The 21979-nt window shown below is 39.7% G+C and overlaps 1 long non-coding RNA gene across 5 annotated transcripts in view; it reads right to left on the bottom strand.

The window, feature by feature from the left end:
* Positions 1–21979, bottom strand: part of LOC102398554 — a 161094-nt gene that overhangs the window by 63735 nt on the left and 75380 nt on the right. For 3 of the 5 annotated variants that reach the window (XR_006549924.2, XR_006549925.2, XR_006549921.2), the window contains exons 1-3: positions 21417–21633; positions 20550–21013; positions 19216–19320 (exon numbers count right to left, since the gene is read on the bottom strand). This is a non-coding gene — a long non-coding RNA (uncharacterized LOC102398554). Of the gene's footprint in view, positions 1–19215; positions 19321–20549; positions 21014–21416; positions 21634–21979 lie in introns of those variants that run through there. The other 2 variants (XR_006549922.2, XR_006549923.2) reach the window with 1 other exon arrangement.

A 21979-nucleotide genomic window follows, 5' to 3' on the forward strand; every position in this document is an offset into this window, starting at 1 on the left:
GCCTGGAAAATCCCATGGACGGAGGAGCCTGGTAGGGTGCAGTCCATGGGGTCGCTAAGAGTCGGACATGACTGAGCGACTTCACTTTCACTTTTCACTTTCATGCATTGGAGAAGGAAATGGCAACCCACTCCAGTGTTCTTGCCTGGAGAATCCCAGAGACGGGGGAGCCTGGTGGGCTGCTGTCTATGTGGTCGCACAGAGTCGGACACGACTGAAGCAACTTAGCAGCAGCAGGCCTTTTCTAAATCCAGCTTAAATATCTGAAGTTCACGGTTCATTTACTGTTGAAGCCTGGCTTGGAGAATTTTGAGCATTACTTTACTAGCATGTGAGATGAGTGAAATTGTGCAGTAGTTTGAGCATTCTTTGGCATTGCCATTCTTTAGGATTGGAATGAAAACTGACCTTTTCCAGTCCTGTGGCCACTGCTGAGTTTTCCAAATTTGCTGACATGTTCATGGTGACCTAAATGGGAAGGAAATCCAAAAAGGAGGGGATATGTGTATACATATGGCTGATTCACTTTGCTATACAGCAGAAACTAACATAACATTGTAAAGCAGCTATACTCCAATAAAAATTCTTTACAAAAAAAAACAATGGAAAACACTTTAAAAAATAATAGTCATATTATGAGACTCTTAGAAGAACAAGAATGGGACAGAAAGTATGTTTAAAGCAGTAACAAACTGCAGTAACTTCCCAAACCTGGGGAAAGAAATGAGCATCCAAATCCATGAAGTCCAAAGGATCCCAAATAGATTGAACTTGAACTAGAACAGGGATGCACCAAGACACATTGTAATCAGGTTGTCAAAAGACAAAGATGAAGAACCTCTCTGGCAGGAGGATCAAGATGGCAGAGTAAGGGAACATAGAGCTCACCGCTCCCTGCCCCAACAAATACATAAAAAATGCATCTACATGTAGAACAATTCTCTTGGAAAACTAACTGGAAAGTGGCAGAACTCCTGTAGAACCAAGTCTACAAGAAAGATTCCTGCATAACTATATAGAATGGGGAAAAAAGCATTAGGTCGGGACACCTGGGAGGCATCTAAGAAGAAAAGAAAGAAGAGATGGGTGGACTCTTACCCTGGGGAGTGAACACACAAACCATTCCTAGTCCTGGAATCCTACATGAAAGAGACAAGCCACCCGCTTGGAGAACCACTAGGACAAACAGAAGGGCTGGAGAAGCTCACGCTGTACTCATGAGGAGCGCATGGGTGCTGGCTTGGCAACCGTCAGGGCTGAGAGAGCTCTGTACTAGCAGCCACCACCTCCTCATGCCCCCCAGTCCAAGTTGAACAAACATCCTGGCCCTTCTCACTCTACACCACAGCTTGGCATGGGATCTAGGGAAGCCACGTTCTTAAAAAAGACTTGATTGAGCAACACAGAGATGGCCAAGGGGCCTGGGAAGTACTCCAGGTGAGGCAGTGGTGGCCACTGTTGGTGAATAGTCAAATAGCACCACTGAGTTAGACCAGATCTCTGGTGGCAACACAGTCCAAGCCCCTGTGACCAACATACCACAATCCCCACTCCCAGCCAAGTGCACACTCCCACACTACTGCTTGCCACTGGATCTAGGGCTTCTAGGTCCTGGAAGAAGACTCAATCTAGGGACACAGGAGCAGCCGAGAAGCCTGGGGTGTGATCCAGGTGGGGCAGCAGCAGCTTCTCTTGGCACTTGCTCAAACAGTGCCCCAGAAGCAGCCCAGAGCTTTGACACCAGTACAACCACTTCAATTCCTATAACCAGAAGCCCCAAACCCTGGCCCCAGTACAGCAAATGTTCTGGGCCTGCTCACTCTATACCATAGCCTTGCACTAGATTTTTGATGCTCACAACAGGGGAAAGGGTGTGGCTTTGGGCTGCATCTAAGTGGAACCACAGATGCCTATGCAGGCAGCACATCAGACCTCTTCAAATACACCAGCCCTGCTGACTTCAGCACTCCTCTCTTTTGGGCTAAAGGCCCCAATGTAGGGAGAAGGAATAACACACACTCAAAGAGAGCAGAATCTGGATAACCTGACACCCATACCCAGACTCTAGCATCTGGGGAGCAGACCTCATCCCTGACAGGGCAGCAACAGCCATGCAGAGAAGGAAGGCCTGCCTCACATCCTGCATAGGCTTTAACTCTACCAACACCAACCACAGCCCCTACCAAAGTGACCGTGGTCAGCACACCTTGAGAAAAGACGTGGCTGGTGTCCACATCAAATCCAGCCTTCACACCAAAAACTGGACACACAATAGAACCCAGGTCTCTGGCATTGCAGGCGGGTTCTTTACCAGCTGAGCCACAAGGGAAGCCCCTATACAGGGAATACTCCCACATAAAAGCAGCCGTTAAAGCCACAATAGTTAACTGTTTCATCCAAATCCATAGAAACAGAGATTTTGTTTTGTTTTCCTAAACAAATTTTAGGAAGAGTTCTTTTTTTTAAAAAAAAAAAAAGGGAGAAAGGTAAAGGAACTACTCCCAATTGAAAGAGAGCAAGAGAAAAACCCTGAAAAAAATAAATAAAACAGTTAATTACCAGACACTGAGTTCAAAAATTTGGTAATAAAAATGCTAAGAGAGAATATCCCTATAAACAGATCATTTTAACATGAAAGTAAAATGATCAGATACTAGGGCATAAAATAAGACTCAACATATTTAAGAGTATATAAATTCTCTCAAGCATCTTTTCTGACATATCAGCATGAAGCTAGAAATCAGGCACAGAAATGAGGAAAAATAAATGTTTTTATGAAAAGTAAACCAATCGAAAATAGATAATTTCCGCCCACACCTAGCAGCCATACCACTGGCAAGCCTGCACCTGCACCACTCAGGATCTTTGAATTAAAGAGACTGAGTGGGGGAACAGTCAAGATGGCAGAGTAGTAGGACAGGAGCTCACTTCCTCCCACCAATACATCAAAAATATATCTACATGTGAAACCGTTCTCACAGAATATCTACTGAATGCTGACAGAAGACCTCAGACCTCTGGAAGGGCAAGAAAATTTCCATGGAACCAGGTAGGACAAAAGAAAAAAAGCAAGAAAGGAATCAGGATGGGACCTGTGCCCCTGGGAGGGAATTGTGAAAGAGGAAAGACTCCTGAATGCTGGGAAATCCCCTGACAAGTGGGAAATCAGCCAGGACAGAGGAAGAACTTTGAAACCTCAGAGGAGAACGTAGCGACCAGTTTGCAGCAGCTAGAATGAAGAGAAACCTGCATAGGTGGTGAGTGCCACCACTCTGCACTCTCCAGCTTAAGACATATATTCACTGGTATGGGCAGGCTATGGTTTTTTCTGTGGTCATGTATGGATGTGAGGGTTGGACTGTGAAGAAGGTTGAACGCTGAAGAATTGATGCTTTTGAACTGTGGTGTTGGAGAAGACTCTTGAGAGTCCCTTGGCCTGCAAGAAGATCCAACCAGTCCATTCTGAAGGAGATCAGCCCTGGGATTTCTTTGGAAGGAATGATGCTAAAGCTGAAACTCCAGTACTTTGGCCACCTCATGCAAAGAGTTGACTCATTGGAAAAGACTCTGATGCTGGGAGGGATTGGGGGCAGGAGGAGAAGGGGACGACAGAGGATGAGATGGCTGGATGGCATCACCGACTCGATGGACGTGAGTCTGAGTGAACTCCAGGAGTTGGTGATGGACAGGGAGGCCTGGCGTGCTGCGATTCATGGGGTTGCAAAAAGTCGGACACGACTGAGCAACTGAACTGAACTGAACTGAACTGATGGGCAGGGGCTGGGTGTAGGAGCTCAGGTTTTGAAAATCAGACCCAGGGAGAAGACTGGAGCAGGATGCACAGAAAGAGCCTGAAGTAGCTGGAGTCTGGTGTGACCACACCTGAGGGTGTACGCAGAGGAAGCCTGGGCCTCCTTAGAGGTCAGGCACAATTGGGTGAACAGTGTGCAAGGGGAGCAGTGGGACTAACCATTACAGCCTTTTTTCCTATGCAAGGCAAAAGAGATCCTAAATGATACAATAAAACAGTTAAACTTAATTGGTATTTTCAGGACATTACATAAAAAACAAACCCAGAACACACATTCTTTTCAAGCACACATGACATGGTCTCTAGGACTGACCACATACTAGGACATAAAATAAGACTCAATATATTTAAGAGTATAGAAATTATCTCAAGCATCTTTTCTGACATATCAGCATGAAGCTAGAAATCAGACACAGAAAAAGAAATGAGGAAAAATAAAATTACTACATGGAAATTAAACAACATGCTATTAAAAAACCAATGACTCAACAATGAAATCAAAGAGGAAATTTAAAAATACCTTGATGGAGAAGGGAATGGTAACCCACTGCAGTAGTATTGCCTGGGAAATCCCATGGACAGAGAAGCCTGGAAGGCTACTGTCCATGGGGTTGCAGAGTTGGACATGACTGAGCAAATAACACACACACTTTGTTATACTGGATGAGAGCCTGAGGTTTTTGAACTGGAAACTTCCTGAAATCTCTGTCTCCACACAGTTATCATAAATGTAATAAAAAGATGCTCTTTGATAAAAATAAAATAAAATTAAAATGCCTTGAGACAAACAGCAATGAAAACACAACCATACAAAATCCATGGAAGTCAATAAAAGCACTTATTAGATAAAGTTCATAACAATACAGATTTTCTTCAAAAAAGAAAAAAAAATCTCTTATAAACAACCTAATGTACAATTTTTAAAAATTAGAAAAGGAAGAACAAATAAAACCTAAAGTCAGAAGGAGGAAAACAATAAAGATCAGAAAGTAAATAAATAAAATAGAGATTTTTTTTTAATATAGAAAAAAATCAATAAAACAAAGAGCTAGTTCTTTAAAAGGGTAAACAATACTAACAAACCTTTGGCCAGGCTCACCAAGAAAGAGCGAGAACCCAAATAAACAAAATAAGAAATGAAAAGAGAGACACAACAACCAATTTGTGCAAATACGAAACACCATAAGGGAATGCTATGAACAATTATTTGCCAACAAATTTGACAATATAGAAGAAGTAGACAAGCTTCTAGAAACAGACAGCCCACCAAAATTCAATCAAAAAGAAACAGATAATTTGAATAGATGGATCATTAGAGGTGAAATAGAATCTGTAATTTTAAAACTCCCTGCAAATAAAAGTCCAGGCCCAGAGAGCTTCACAGGAGATTTCTATCAAATACACAAAGAAGAACTTATACCAATCCTTCTCAAACTCTTCCCAAAAACTGAACAAGAGGAAGCACTCCAAAAGATATTTTATGAAGCCACTATCACCCTGATACCAAAACCAGACAAAGATACAACCAAAAAAGAAAATTATAGACCAATATCTTTGATGAATGCAAGTACAAAAATTCTGAACAAAATATTAGCAAACTGAATCCAACAACAGATTAAAAAGATCATGCACCACAACCAAATGGGATTCATCCGAAGTTAACAAGGATGGTTCAACATATGCAAAATCAATCAATCACCACATAAACAAAAGAAAAGACAAAAATACATGATCATCTCAATAGAGGCAGAAAAAACTTTTGACAAAATTCAATATCCACAAGACAAAAAGTCTTACCAAAGTGGGTAAAAAAGGAATGTATCTCAACATAATAAAAAGTCATTTATGACAAACCCACAGCCAATATAATACTCAACAGTGAGAGGCTGAAAGCGTTCTAAATCTGGAACAAGACTTCTCACCTTTTCTATTCAACATAGTCTTGAAAGTCCTAGCCACAGCAATCAGATAAAGAAAGGAAATAAAAGGTATCCATACTGGAAGGGAAGACGTAAAAATATCATTATATGTAGATGATGTGATTCCATACATAGAAAACCATAAATACTCCACACAAAAAATACTAGAACTGATGCATGAATTCAGCAAAGTAGCAAGAAACAAGATTAATATACAGAATTTGGTTGCATTTCTTTACACTAACAATGAAATATTAGAAAGGGCATATAAAAAACAATACCTTTCAAAGCTTTGCTGGTGGCTCAGCAGTAAAGAATTTGCCTACCAATGCAGGACACACACGTTTGATCCCTAGTCCAGAAGCTTCCACATGCTGCAGAGCAACTAAGCCCATGTACAACTATTGAGCCTGTGCTATAGAGCCCAGGAACTGCAACTACTGAACCCATGCACCACAACTACTGAAGCCTGCACACCCTAGAGCACGTGCTTCACAACACAAGAAGCCACTGCAATGAGAAGCCCACACACTGCAGTGAAGAGCAGCCCCCACTGCAACTAGAGAAAAGCCCGTGTAGCAACAAAGACCCAGCACATGCAAAAATAAACAAATATATACTTTTTTTAAAAAAAGAGAGAAAATCTGAGCAGGAACATAAGAGGCTACACACTGTTGAGAAACAGACTTAGCAAGATTAGTTCAGTGAAGTTAAACAAATAAACAACAAAGCAAATAAAGCGATACTTTCAAAATTGCAACCCCCAAAATAAAATACTTAGGAATAAACTCCTGACCAAGGAGGTGAAATACTTATACACTGAGAACTACAAAACATGAATAAAAAAAAAAAGTGCAAATGATTCAAAAAATGGAAATATATTTGACATCCTTGGATGGGAAGAATTAATATTTTTAAATGGCCATACTACCCAAAGCAACCTACAGACTTAATGCAATCCCTATCAAATTACCCATGTCATTTTTCACTGACCTAGAACAAATAATCCTAAAACTTATATGGCCCCATAAAAGACCCCAAACTGCCAAAGCAATCCTTCAGGAAGAAAAAAAATAAAGCTAGAGTTATAACCCTCCCAAACTTCAGACTATACTACAAAGTTACAGTAATCAAAACAGCATGGTACTGGCACAAAAAAGACTCATAGATCAATGGAACAGAATAGAGAATGCAAAAATAAATCCACTCCACCTACAGTCAATTAATCGATGACCATGGAGGCAAGAATATACAATCAAAAAAAGATACTCTCTTCAACAAGTAGTGCTAGGAGAACTGGACCTCATGTAAAACAATGAAATTAGAAAATCCCTTCATACCATATATAAAAATAAACTCAAAATGGTTTAAAAGACTAAAACATAAGACATGAAACCATAAAACTCCTAGAAGAGAACATATATGAACATAAATCGTAGCAATATTTTCTTGGATTTCCCCCCCACAGCAAAAGAAACAAAAGCAAAAATAAACAAATAGGACTGAACTGAACTTAAAGGCTTTTGCATAGCAAAGGAGACAAATGAAAATGAAAAGACAACCTAAGAAATGGGGGGATATATTTTCAAACAATGCAACTAACAAGGTTTTAATTCAAGATAGAGAAAGACAACTCATACAACTCAGTATCCAAAACATCCATCCAATCAAAAGATGAACAGAAGAACTGAATAGACATTTTTCTAAGGAAGACGGAGAAGGCAATGGCACCCCACTCCAGTACTCTTGCCTGGAAAATCCCATGGACAGAGGAGCCTGGTAGGCTGCAATCCATGGGGTTGCACAGAGTCGGACAGCACTAAGCGACTTCACTTTCACGTTTCACTTTCATGCATTGGAGAAGGAAATGGCAACCCACTCCAGTGTTCTTGCCTGGAGAATCCCAGTGACGGGAGAGCCTGGTGGGCTGCTGTCTATGGGGTCGCACAGAGTCGGACACAACTGAAGCAACTTAGCAGCAGCAGCAGCAGCTAAGGAAGACATACAGTTGGCTAATAAGCACATGAAAAGATGCTTAACATCACTAATTATTAGAGAAATGCAATTCAAAACAAGATGTCATCTCACACCTATTAGAATGACTGTATCAAAAAGTCTAAAATAACAAATGTTGGCAGAGATGTGAAGAAAAGGGAACTCTTGAATACTACCGCTGGGAATGTAAATTGGTGCAGCCACTATGTATGGGACTTTCCTGGTGTTATAGGGGATAGGGATCCATATGCCAAGGCAGAGGACACAGGTTCAATCCCTGGCCCAGAAAGGTTCCACATGCTACAGAGCATCTAAACCATGTACCACAACTACTGAGCCCACATGCTGCAACTGAAGCCTGTGTGCCTAGAGCCTGTACTTCACAACAAGAGAAGGCCCCACAATGAGAAGCCCATGCCCCACAATGAAGAGTAGCCCCCACCCACCACAACTGGAGAAAGCCTGCATACAGCAAAAACCCAGTGCAATCAAAAAGATAAAATCATTAAAAAAAAAATTAAAAAGAAAACAGTATGGAGGTTTCTCAGAAAACCAAAAATTGAATTCCTGTGTGATCCAGCAACTCCAATCCTGAGTGTATCTTCAGAAAATCAAAAACATGCCTCCCCTAAAAATGCATACATCCCAATGTTCACAGAAGCATTATTTATAATAGCCAAGCTATGAAAGCACCCCAAGGACTTATCAACAGATGATTGGGTTAAAAAGATATGTGAGATTTTATATATATTGTGAAAGTGAAAGTTGCTCAGTCATGTCTGACACATTGAGACCCCATGGACTATACAGTCCATGGAATTCTCCAGGCCAGAATACTGGAGTGGGTAGCCTTTCCCTTCTCTAGGGCATCTTCTCAACCCAGGGATCAAACCCAGGTCCCCCTCATTGCAGGCAGATTCTTTACCAGCTGAGCCACCAGGGAAGCCCAAGAATACTGGAGTGGGTAGCCTATCCCTTCTCCAGTGGATCTTCCTGACCCATGAATCAAACCAGGGTCTGCTGCATTGCAGGAGGATTCTTCACCAGCTGAGCTGCCAGGGAAGCCCATAAGTGTGTGTGTGTATATATGCCATAAAAAAGAATGAAGTACTGCCATTTGTAGCAACATGAAGGGAACTAGAGAGTATGCTTAGTGAAATAAATTATATAGAAAAAGACAAATACTATATGATATTCCTTATATGTAGTATCTAAAAAATAACACAAATGAATGTATATACAAAACAGACTCACAGACAGAGAAGACAAACTGGTTATCAAAGAGTGGGGAGGGACAAACTACAGATGGGAGATAAATGGATACAAAATGCTATTTATAAAATAATAAGAAAAAAGGATTTTCTGTGTAGCACAGGAAGTTATCTGTAATAAAATTTGCCCATTAACTGTAATAGCTTTTAATGGAATATAGCCTGCTAAAATATTGAATTGCTATGCTGTACACCTGAAACCACCCCTAAAGTTTAAAGCAACTATGCTTCAATTTTTAAAAATCAAAGACAATGAAAGAATTTTGAAGAGAGAAGTTACATACAAGGGAATCCCAATAAGACTACTGGCAGATTTCTCCACAAAAGCTTTTCTGACTAGGAAATAGTGGGATGACAGATTCAAAATATTGAAGAAAAAAACTGTCAACAAAAATCTATACCCAGTAAAACTGTCCTTCAGAAATGAAGGAGATATAAAGACTTCCCCAAATAAATAAAAGCTGAGGGACATTATCTTTATTATACCTCTCTTACAAGAAAAGCTAAAGGGACTTTTTTGAATGGAAGTTAAACTGAAAAATTAACATCATAAAAATTTAAGAAAGCAGCCTAAGACTCACTGGTACAGCAAATATATAGTCAAAGTTAGACTCTATAATATGGTAATGGTGGTACATAATTCATTTACTACTCTAATTTAAAAGTTAAAAACAAATGTAAAGATGACCACAGCTACAACAATTTGCAATTACTACACTATACAATACAAAGGAGAAGGCGATGGCACCGCACTCCAGCACTCTTGCCTGGAGAATCCCGTGGACGGAGGAGCCTGGTGGGCTGCAGTCCATGGGGTCGCTAAGAGTTGCGCACAACTGAGTGACTTCACTTTCACTTTTCACTTTCATGCATTGGAGAAGGAAATGGCAACCCACTCTTGGAGAATCCCAGGTACAGGGGAGCCTGGTGGGCTGCCGTCTATGGGGTCGCACCGAGTCGGACACGACTGAAGTGACTTAGCAGCAGCAGCAGCATACAATACAAAAAGTACATCATATTAATGACTGAAAATGTGATGGGGAGAAATAAAACTGTAAAGTTTAGGAACTCTATTCAAGTAAAGTTTTTATCAGTTTAAAACAGGATATTAGGAAAATACGATAATTTTAAGATATTCTATGCAAGTTTCATGATAACAAGGGAAAAACCCGTAATAATTACACAAAAGAACATGATAAAGAAGTAAAAGCAGACTGATACCAAAAGACCTCAAAATGTATTTTTTAAAAAAGCAGAATAAGAAACTAAGAAAAAATGGATTTACAAAATAGCAAGTGAACAATTAACAAAATGACAATAGTATTAATAGTTCTTTATCAATATTGACTTGAAATGGAAATGGTTTAAACTCTGATCAAAAGACATAGAATGTCTGAATGTATATAAACACAAAAACAAAAAACAAGATCCAATGATACACTGCCAACAACAGACTCACTTTAACCTTAAAGACACAAATAAACTGAGAATGAAGGGATAAAAAAAGATATTGCAAAGAAATGGTAACCATCCCAAATGAAAACAGAGGTTGCTAGGTATACTTTTATTAGACAAAACAGGCTTTAAAAATGGGAAAGAGACAAAGATGGTCACTGTATGATGATAAAGGTGCCAATTCATCAAGAAGATTTAACAATTGTAAATTCTGTGTATCCAACATGCTGCTGATGCTGCTGTTAAGTCGCTTCAGTCGTGTCCAATTCTGTGCGACCCCATAGACGGCCTCCCACCAGGCTCCCCTGTCCCTGGGATTCTCCAGGCAAGAACGCTGGAGTGGGTTGCCATTTCCTTCTCCAATGCATGAAAGTGAAAAGTGAAAGTGAAGTTGCTCAGCCGTGTCCGACTCCTAGCGACCCCATGGACTGCAGCCTACCAGGCTCCTCTGTCCATGGGATTTGCCAGGCAAGAGTACTGGAGTGGGCCGCCGTTGGGAGCACCCAAATCGATAAAGCAAAAATTAACAGAGCTGAAAGTAGAAATAAGCAGCAATACAGTAATAATTGGGGACTTTAATACCCCACTTTCAACAATGAACACATCATCCAGAGAATCAATAATGAAATAATGAATTTCAGCACTACAGACTGATGAGCTTAACACACTTACATAGAACATTCTGATGACAGCAAAATACACATTCACGTCAAGCTCATCTGGGATATTTTATAAGATAGAGACCGTATTTTAGGCCACAAAAGAAGCTTTAACAAATTCAGGAAGACTGAAACCATACAAAGTATCTTCTCTGATCACAAAAATATAAAGCTAGATATCAGGAGCAAGAGTACAACTGGATGATTTGTGAATACGTGGAAATTAAAGAACTTTTCCTGAACAACAAATGAATCAAAGGAGTAATTAAAGGGAAAATATATAAGTATCTTGAGGTAAATAAACATGGAAAAACAAAACTTACATATGTAGCCAGAACAGTTCAAGGAGAAAAAAAGTATACCAATAAACATCCACATGAAGAAACAAGATCCCAAACAACCTAACTACACCTTAAGAAACTAGAAAAAACACAAATTAAGCCCAAAGTTAACAGAAGGCAATAAATAATAGAGATTAAAGCAAAAATAAATAAAACACAGGAAGGAAAAAACAACTAATTAACAACTATATAATAGACCAATTATTAGCAAGGAGATTGAATCAGTAATCAAAAATTTCACAACGAAGAAAAGCCCAGTTCCAGATGGCTTCATTGACATATTTTACCAGGCATAATTTAAAATTAATCCTAATACTTCCAAATTTTCCCCACAAAATCATTGAGGTGGAAATACTCCCAAACCCAGTTAACGAGGTAAACATCATTCTAATACTAAAGCCAGGAAAGGACACTACTAGAAAACTACAGGCCAATATCCATGGTGAATATAGATGGAAATAGTCTCAACAAAATACTAACAAACTGAATTCAGTAGCTTATTGAAAGGATCATACACAATGATCAAGACAGATTTATTCACGGGATGCAAAGATGGTTCAACATGCACAAAATCAATGAGATACATCACAATAATAGAATCAAAGAAAAAAAAATCACGCTAAGTGAAATAAGTCAGAGAAATACAAATACTGTATGATATATCACTAGCATGTGGAATCTAAAAAAAGCTAAACTAGGGACTTCTTGGTGGTCCAGGGGCTGACTCTGAACTCCCAATCTAATTCAACGACCAGGGATTGAGCCCTGGCCCCAAATGCAGGGGGCCAGGGCTCAATCCCTGGTCGTTGAATTAGATCCTGCATGCTTCAACTAAAGATGCCGCATGCCACAGTTAAAAAATCAAAGATGCTGCATGCTGCAAATAAGCCCAGCACAGACAATTATCAGTTCAGTTCAGTTGCTCAGTCATGTCTGACTCTGCGACCCCATGAATTGCAGCATGCCAGGCCTCCTTGTCCATCACCAACCTATATATATATTTTAAAGCCAAAGTTGAAAAAACAGCATAGAATGATGCTTACCAGAGGCTGAGGGGTGGGGATGGGGTGGTGTCAGGGAAAAGGAGAGATGTTATTTAGGTGTACAAACTCATATATAAATAAATCCTGGAGATCTAATGTACAATACAGTGATTATAGACAATGATATTAAGATAATATTATATTATAGATATCAAACTTGATAAGAGACTAGATCTTAAGTATACTCACCACAGAAAAGATAATTATGTGATATAATAAAGGTGTTAGCTAATGTTAAACTTATGTATTGCAATATGATTACCATTGTATCAAGTCAACATTTTTTATACCTTAAATTTATATAATCTCAATTAAAATAATAAAAATGAAAAGCTTGTGTAGAGCAAAGGAAACCATTAATAGTATGAAAAAGCAACATACAGAATGTGAGAAGATATTTGCAAACCACATATCTTAAGGGATTAATAACCCAAATAAATAAGGAACCCTATAATTGAATTTTTTTTAATCTGATTTTTAAAATGGGTGGAAGAACCAAATATACAAATGGCCAACAGGTACTTGAAAATGTGCACAAATATCAGTAATCAGGAAAATGAAAATCAAAACTACAATGAAGTATCGCCTCATATCTTGGAATGGCTAGTCTCAAAAAGACAAACGATAACAAATACTGTTGAGGATATATAAAAAATGGAACCTCTGTTCACAGATAGCAGAATTAATATTGTTAAAATAGCCATACTACCAAAGCCATCTACAGCTTCAACACTGCTGCTGCTGCTGCTGCTGCTGCTGCTGCTAGGTCGCTTCAGTCGTGTCCGACTCTGTGCGACCCCAGAGACGGCAGCCCACCAGGCTCTGCCGTCCCTGGGATTCTCCAGGCAAGATCCCTGGAGTGGGTTGCCATTTTCTTCTCCAATGCATTAAAGTGAAAAGTCAAAGTGAAGTCGCTCAGTGTGTCCGACTCTTAGCAACCCCATGGACTGCAGCCCACCAGGCTCCTCCATCCATGGGATTTTCCAGGCAAGAGTACTAGAGTGGGGTGCCATTGCCTTCTCCGACAGCTTCAACACAAACCCCATCAAAATAACAAAGGCATTCTTCACAGACATAGAAGAGACAATCCTAAATTGTGTGGAACCACAAAGACCTTGAAAAACCAGAGCAATGCTGAGGAAAAAAACAAAAAGATAAAACCACAAACCACACTGCAAAGTCATAATAATAAAACAGTATAAGATGCATTGACACTAAAGTAGCCAGATAGACCCATGGAACAGAATAAAGAGCTCAGAATTGAATCCTGGCCTGTATGGTCACATAATGTTCAACAAGGGAGCCAAGAATACCCAGTGGGGAAAGGATAGGGTCTTGAACAAACGGTGCTAGAAAAACTGGAGAAACATATGCAGAACAATGAAATTGAACCCCTAATATAACTCACAAAAATTAACTCAAAATGGATCAAAAATATAAACATAAGACCAAATACCATATAACTCCAGGAAGAAAATATAGGGAAGAAGCTCATCAATGCTGTTCTTGATGAGGATTTTTTTTTAACATGACACCAAGAGCACAAACATCAAAAGCAAAAATTAACAAATGGGACCACATCAAAAGCAAAACTTTGCATACCAAAGACACTGTTAACAAAATGAACAGGCAGTCTTCCGAATAGGAGAAAATTTTTGCAAATCATATATTGGGTAAGGGTTAATATCCAAAATATATACAGAACTAACACAACTTAATAACAAATAATAAAACTATTTTATTTAAAAATTGGGCAGAAGAACTAAATAGTCATTTTTCCAAAGAGGCCATCAAAATGACCATCAGGCCAAAATGGCCATGAACACCATGAGGTGTTCAACAACAATTAGCATCAAGAAATGTAATTCACAACAACTATAAGATATCACCTCATGCTTGGTAGAATGGTTAACATGAAGAAGACAAGTGACCATGATTGCTGGGGAAGATGTGGTGAAAAGGAAACTCTTATACACTGTTGATGGGAATGTAAATTGATCCCAATACTAAGGAAAACAAGATGGAAGTTCCTCAAGAAATTAAAAACTGATCAACCACACAACGGAGAAGGCAATGGCACCCCACTCCAGTACTCTTGCCTGGAAAAGACCATGAACAGAGGAGCCTGATAGGCTGCAGTCCATGGGGTCACTACAAGTCGGACACAACTGAGTGACTTCACTTTCATTTTTCACTTTCATGCATTGGAGAAGGAAACGGCAACCCACTCCAGTGTTCTTGCCTGGAGAAACCCAGGGACAGGGGAGCCTGGTGGGCTGCCATCTCTGGGGTCGCACAGAGTCGGACACGACTGAAGCGACTTAGCAGCAGCAGCAGCAGCAACCACACAATCCAGCAATTCCACTTCTGGGAATATACTCAAGGGAAATGAAAACCCAAAGCAATTTCAAGAGATGTGTCCACGTCCTGGCGTATTGCAGCCTTATTTACAATATCTCATTGTGAAACATATGGAAACAATACAAATACCCATCAGTGGATGAATGGATTAAAAAAGATGAGATGTATATACAATGTAGTATTATTTAGCCATGAAAAAGAAGGATATCCTGCTTTTTGTGACTACATAGATGGACCTTGACCACATTTTGTTAAGTGAGATAAGCCAGACAGAGAAAGACAAGTACATATTATATAATATCACATACATGTGGAATGTGAAAAAAAAAAAACAAATATTTAAAAAAAAAAGAGAGAGTAAAACAGTAGCTACCAGGGGATCAGAGGGTAGTGGGATAGAATTTAGGATGTTTAAGGGTACAAACTTGTAATGAGTACTAATATAGCCATAGAGATTTAAATTACAGTACACAACAGACTGGTTCCAAATTGGATAAGGAGTACGTCAAGGCTGTATATTGTCACCCTGCTTATTTAACTTCTATGCAGAGTACATCATGAGAAACGCTGGACCGGAAAGAACACAAGCTGGAATCAAGATTGCCAGGAGAAATATCAATAACCTCAGATATGCAGATGACACCACCATTATGGCAGAAAGTGAAGAGGAACTAAAAAGCCTCTTGATGAAAGTGAAAGTGGAGAGTGAAAAAGTTGGTTTAAAGTTCAACATTCAGAAAATGAAGATCATGGCATCTGGTCCCATCATTTCATGGGAAATAGATGGGGAAACAGTGGAAACAGTGTCAGACTTTATTTTGGGGGGCTCCAAAATCACTACAGATGGTGACTGCAGCCATGAAATTAAAAGACGCTTACTCCTTGGAAGGAAAGTCATGACCAACCTAGATAGCATATTCAAAAGCAGAGACATTACTTTGCCAACAAAAGTTCGTCTAGTCAAGGCTATGGTTTTTCCTGTGGTCATGTATGGATGTGAGAGTTGGTCTGTGAAGAAGGGCTGAGTGCCGAAGAATTGATGCTTTTGAACTGTGGTGTTGGAGAAGGCTCTTGAGGGTCCCTTGGACTGCAAGGAGATCCAACCAGTCCATTCTGAAGGAGATCAGCCCTGGGATTTCTTTGGAAGGAATGATGCTAAAGCTGAAACTCCAGTATTTTGGCCACCTCATGCGAAGAGTTGACTCATTGGAAAAGACTCTGATGCTGGGAGGGATTGGGGGCAGGAGGAAAAGGGGACGACAGAGGATGGGATGGCTGGATGGCATCACTGACTCGATGGACGTGAGTCTGGGTGAACTCCAGGAGTTGGTGATGGACAGGGAGGTCTGGCGTGCTGCGATTCATGGGGTCGCAAAGAGTCGGACACGACTGAGCGACTGAACTGAACTGAAACATAATAATATTGTGCTATAAGTTGACAATCTGATAAATATTACTACAATGAAACCATATTACAATATGTAAATGTATCAAAGTAACATGATTAAATTTATATAATGTTACACGTTAAATTTATCCAATTAAAAAAATGATACAATGATCTAGAACAGACTCAGGATTTCATAAAAGTATTTTGATCAGTATCATTATTTTGTACCTTAACAAAATATACTTTATAGAATTAGAAAAAAAATTTTGAAGTACATAAATTTTAAATAAACTTGTGATAAGAATAACAAAATTATTCTGATCATGAGAGAATATGGATAAAAAGAAAGAAAAAGGAATGCTTTTACACTGGTGGTGTGAATATAAATTGGTATAGGTACTAGGGAAAACAGAATGAAGATTTTTCAAAAATTAAAAATAAAACTACTATATGATCCAGCCATTTCATTTCTGGGTTTTTATCCAAAGGAAACAAAATCACTATTTTGACAAGATATCTGTACTGTTGTATTCATTGAATCATCATTGTAAGACATGGAAACAACCTACGTATCCACTGATGGATAAATGGGTACAGGAAATGTGGTACACACACACACACACACACACACAGAGAACATTATTCAGCCATGAAAAAGGAAACCCTACCATTTGTAACAACATAGATGAAATCTGAGAGCATTATGCTAAGTGAAATAAGTCAGACACAGAAACACAAATAACTGTATGAGCTCACCTTATGTGGTATTTTAACGAATTATAGATAAGGAAGATTGGTGGTTGCTAGAGGATGGGGAAAAGAGGGGTGAGAGCAGGCTATTGGTGAAATGGGTAGAGGGTGTCAAAAGGTATAAACTTCCTGTTATAAGATAAAAACTATCACACTATCTGAGGATGTAATGTGCAGCATGGTGACTGCAGTTTACAATACTATATAGTACATTTGAAAGTTGCAAAGAAATAAGATTTAAAACTTCTATCAAAAGGGAAAAAATTGTAACTCTGTGAGTGATAGGTATCAAATCAACATATAGTGGTAATTATTTCACAATATTAATATATATCAAACTATGTTAGATACCTAAAACAAAAATGTTACATGTTAATTACATCTCAATAAAAAATAAAAAATTTTAAAACACATATTAATTTGTTTTTTCTGCTTGCTTTAGGTTTAATGTGCTCTTCTTTTGGTTTCTTTTTTTTTGTTTTCTTTTGGTTTCTTAAGGTAGAAACTAAGGTCCTTGATTTGAAATTTTTTCTAATATAGACTCTTAGTACTATAAATTTTTTTCTAGATATTGCTTTAGTAGCATCCCATAAATTTTGATATGGAGTGATTTCATTTTAATTCATTTCAAAATATTTTCTGTTCCCTTTTGATTTCTTCTTTGATCCATAGGCTACTTTAAAATGTATTATTTAGTTTGCAAATGTTTGAGGACTTTCAGAATTTTCCTGTAGTTGAATTCTAATTTAATTCCACTATGATCAGAGAATATACTTTGTATAACATGAATTCTTTCAAATTTACTGGGACTTGTTTCATGGCCCAGAATATGGTCCATCTTGGTAGATGTTCCATGTGCACTTGAGAATGTTTATTCTGCTGTTGTTGGGTAGAATGTTCTACAAATGTCAATTTGGTCTGGCTGGTTGATAGTATTGTTCAGGGCTTCAGTATTCTTATTTTGTATCTATTCTATGAATTATTAAAAAACATACCATAGAAATTTATGAGAAGTCAGTGTGTGTAAGTGATGGGCCCTTCAGGACTCCCTCAGGCCACCATGTCAGAACACCCACCAAAAGAGAGTCCTGACTGTCTGCCCCTCTCAATTCCTTACAACAGATTGTATCCCCCATCACAAATGCCTAGCTAGAGACATATGCATTTACCCTCCCGATTTCTCTTCATCCTGCCCTTAAGTTTGAGGGTCAGTTTTGTGTACCTGTGGTTCTGATTTTACACCTTGGCTACATCACTTTGAGCTACTACAAGTAAACACAACACCCTTTCACCCAGCCATGCAGGCTGGAACCAAACAAAATAAAGAGGAATTCCCAATTGCTTGACTCCAAGTAGAGGGTTTCTACCATTAACTGTGAATGCTTCTTAGTTAATTCAGCAAATGGTTAAGCAAGTGTATACTGTGTGTAATGCTTATGTTTTAATCATGGGCCAATGAATAGGGATTTACCGCATATACAGAGAGGGTCTGATTGGAAGGGAGGTGAAGGACGAAAGACCTAGTGTTGATAACAAGAGGAGCCCAACTTCCACAAAAGGGAAACCCAAATTCCCTCGAGAAGAACATAGCAAGGGTATTTAGCTGTCCCAGAGCCAGCACAGAATAATTATACTCTTGGACTTCCCTGTTGGTGCAGTGGTTAAGAATCCACCTGCAGGGAATGAGGGTTTGATCCCTGGTCAGGGAACTAAGATCCTATACGCCAAGAGGCAACCCAGCCTGTGTGCCACAACTACTGAGCCTGTGCTCTAGAGCCTGCATACCACAATGAAAGATCTGCAAGCTGTGACTACTGAAGCCCATGTGCTCCAGAGCCTGTGCTCCTCAACAAAAGAAGCCACTGCAGTGAGATGCCTGTGCACCACAACTAGAGACAGTCTGTGCACAGCAATGGAGACCCAGCGCAGCCATAGATTAATTAAATTTTTTAAAAGGATAATTACACTTTTTACTTCTCTCCACTTTCCTTCTGCTTCTGATGATCTCAGGAAGCAAAGGAGTTCTTAGCATGCCTAGGGGAATGGCGATCCCTCTGCATTCTCAGAATTCCTTTCGTTAGATTGAAAAAGATCCCAGAAGCAGGCCACAGTGTGTCCAGAATGTCCTGCGTGGAGCTCGGTGAAGAGGTAAGAACTGCCCTGCCTCGTGTGCCCAGCTGACGACAATCAACACAAGCTTTCGCTCCCAAAATTGCTTACCAGCCATCACACCAGCTGACGCTCCTCTTTACAGCTGATGTAGCTGTTTCCAAATGGTCGACAGTATAAGAAGGTTGTAGCAATCAAACCTAACGTCCCCTCTATCTGTAAAATATTTTATGAGAACAAAGAATTACCCCAGAATTCAAACAGAAAAAAACCTGCCAATGTCTTTCTCCCTAAGATATGTTCATGTAATACTGCATGTTCTGGTCCAAAGAGAGATACTTATCTAATTGGATTTTGACAAACAAGTTCTAGTTTATTTCCAGCAACCCACTCCAGTATTCTTGCCTGGAGAATCCCGGGGACAAGGGAGCCTGGTGGGCTGCCGTCTATGGGGTCGCAGAGAGTCGGACATGACTGAAGCGACTTAGCAGCAGCAGAATGAAGATCTTTGAACACCGGTTTCTATGTCAGATTTATAAACAGCAAGGATATCTATAAAATGTTGATTTAAAAATTGGCCTGGGCCCTGTTACACATAAATGATGTATATGGGGAGTCAGGAAGTTAGAAGAGGGAGAAAGTTTACTGACAGTAACTTAACAAATACTACATTTTGTAACAAAAATGTTGGCAATCATCCATCCATTGATACTATTGATTTTGCTCTATTTATGGAAATGGGCTGATAACTGACATTATAACATTGGTCTATAGCAAGGGAGCAGTCCTAGGAGGCCCTGCTTACTTGTTTACCTTACAGTATTTCTTCTGATATAAAAGAAACTTGCCAGTGGTAACTTCTGGGGAATAGCACTAGGAATTTATGAAAATGTGGATTCGAAGAAAGGAAATTTTTACTTTTCATTTTATTAACTTCTGAACTGTTTAAATTAACGTTAACCATGAATTACTTGTTAAAATAGATATTAGAGCTGTAAGTTTTAAAATGGTAAAGGTCTGTAAATTAAGTGAAGGCGTACATCGTATCAGAGAAGGCAATGGCACCCCACTCCAGTACTCTTGCCTGGAGAATCCCATGGATGGAGGAGCCTGGAAGGCTGCAGTCCATGGGGTTGCTGAGGGTCGGACACGACTGAGCGACTTCACTTTCACTTTTCACTTTCATGCATTGGAGCAGGAAATGGCAACCCACTCCAGTACTCTTGCCTGGAGAATCCCAGGGACAGGGAAGCCTGGTGGGCTTCCGTCTACGGGGTCACACAGAGTTGGACACGACTGAAGTGACTTAGCAGCAGCAGTACATCATATTCATTTTAAAATAGTTATATTATTGTGTATATACATATAAGTTTACAGATAAATTTGCAATCGCTAAATGTACCAAAAAAATCTATAAAGAGACACCATAAATTGATAGTACTTACCTCTGGGGGTGAGAGTAAGGTAAGAAGTAAGGTATTATTCTATACTCTTCATTATTTGGTTTTTCACAAATGCATTTGCTTACTTGCTACCTGCATAATGTTTAAATCAATAAGATGAGGACGATTTTTATAAAATCCTTTTTCTGCTCCTTAGAAGTTCTTCCCCTTCTCCTAGTAACAGCACTTAGCCTGTTTTGTCTGATTCTGGTGGGTTTTCAACCACAGGGGTTAAAGTCAGGGGTGGCACATGACCAAAGAAACACCAATCAGTTCATCTTGCTCAGGAATCTGAATCTGAGCAGGAACACATGTGTACTGGAGGTGGCTGTGAATGAGTCATCCAAAGGCAGCTTCTTGAAAGGCTGTCCATGTGAATCTGAGGCTCTGAATCCACAAGTGTCCTGGGCTCCTCTCCTTAGTTCTGGTTTATCAGGTCTTCTCTTGTGTGTCCTTTCAGTAAATTCCTTTAGAAAAAAGCAAATGGAAAGAGAAAGAGTAACAAATTTATTGAAAATAATAATAAATTCAGGATCGATCACCTTGAGTCCATGGTTCCTATAAGACATTCAGGTGAAAGCATCTAATAGACTGTTGAAAATAAGGGCTTGGAACTCAGCAAAGACTAAGAATTGCTGGCACAGATTTAAGAGGTATAAGAGTGCAAGCCAAAGTGTGTGATACAAGAGGGATGAGACAACAGAGTCAAGGATGTGACTGTGAGAACTACCACCACCCGAGGATGGGGAAGGAATATCAGACATTGCTATTTGCCCACTGTGGTTAACACCACCATCAGGTCATGGTACCTGGGGAGACCTGCTGTAGTCAGTCTTAAGACCTTGAAGATGATTTTGTGTGTATACCTACCCAAAGGGCATTGTCACATAGTTGCAAGGTGATGGAAGGTGCATGATGTCCAGTCATTATCATATAACATAGAGACAGTGTGGCCGGGGGACTGAATAAGAAATTGCACCCGTGGGACTTCTCCAGTGGTCCAGGAGTTAAGACGCTGCCTTCCAGTGCAGGAGGCGGTTGGATCCCTGGTCTGGGAACTAAGATCCCACGTGCTACACAGTGTGGCCAAAAGCGCAAACAAAAAACAAAGCAATTCTATCCAGGTGTATGTGTGTGCATGTGTTAGACTCAGTCATGTTTGACTCTTTGTGACTCCATGGTCTGTAGCCCACCAGGCTCCTCTGTCCATGGAATTCTCCAGGCAAGAAGACTCACTGGAGTGGGTTGCCATTCCCTTCTCCAGGGGATCTTCCCAAACCAGGAACTGAACCTGGATCTCAGTTGCAGGTGGATTCTTTACTGTCTGAGCTACCAGGGAAGCCCTTGTATCCAGGACAAGATGCTAAAGCAGATAGTGTGCGCCATGAAACAAGCCTTTGCTACCATTTAAGGTGAAACAACATGTGAGTTTC

The sequence above is a fragment of the Bubalus bubalis genome, chromosome 3 (assembly GCF_019923935.1).
Source record: "Bubalus bubalis isolate 160015118507 breed Murrah chromosome 3, NDDB_SH_1, whole genome shotgun sequence".
NCBI lineage: Eukaryota > Metazoa > Chordata > Mammalia > Artiodactyla > Bovidae > Bubalus > Bubalus bubalis.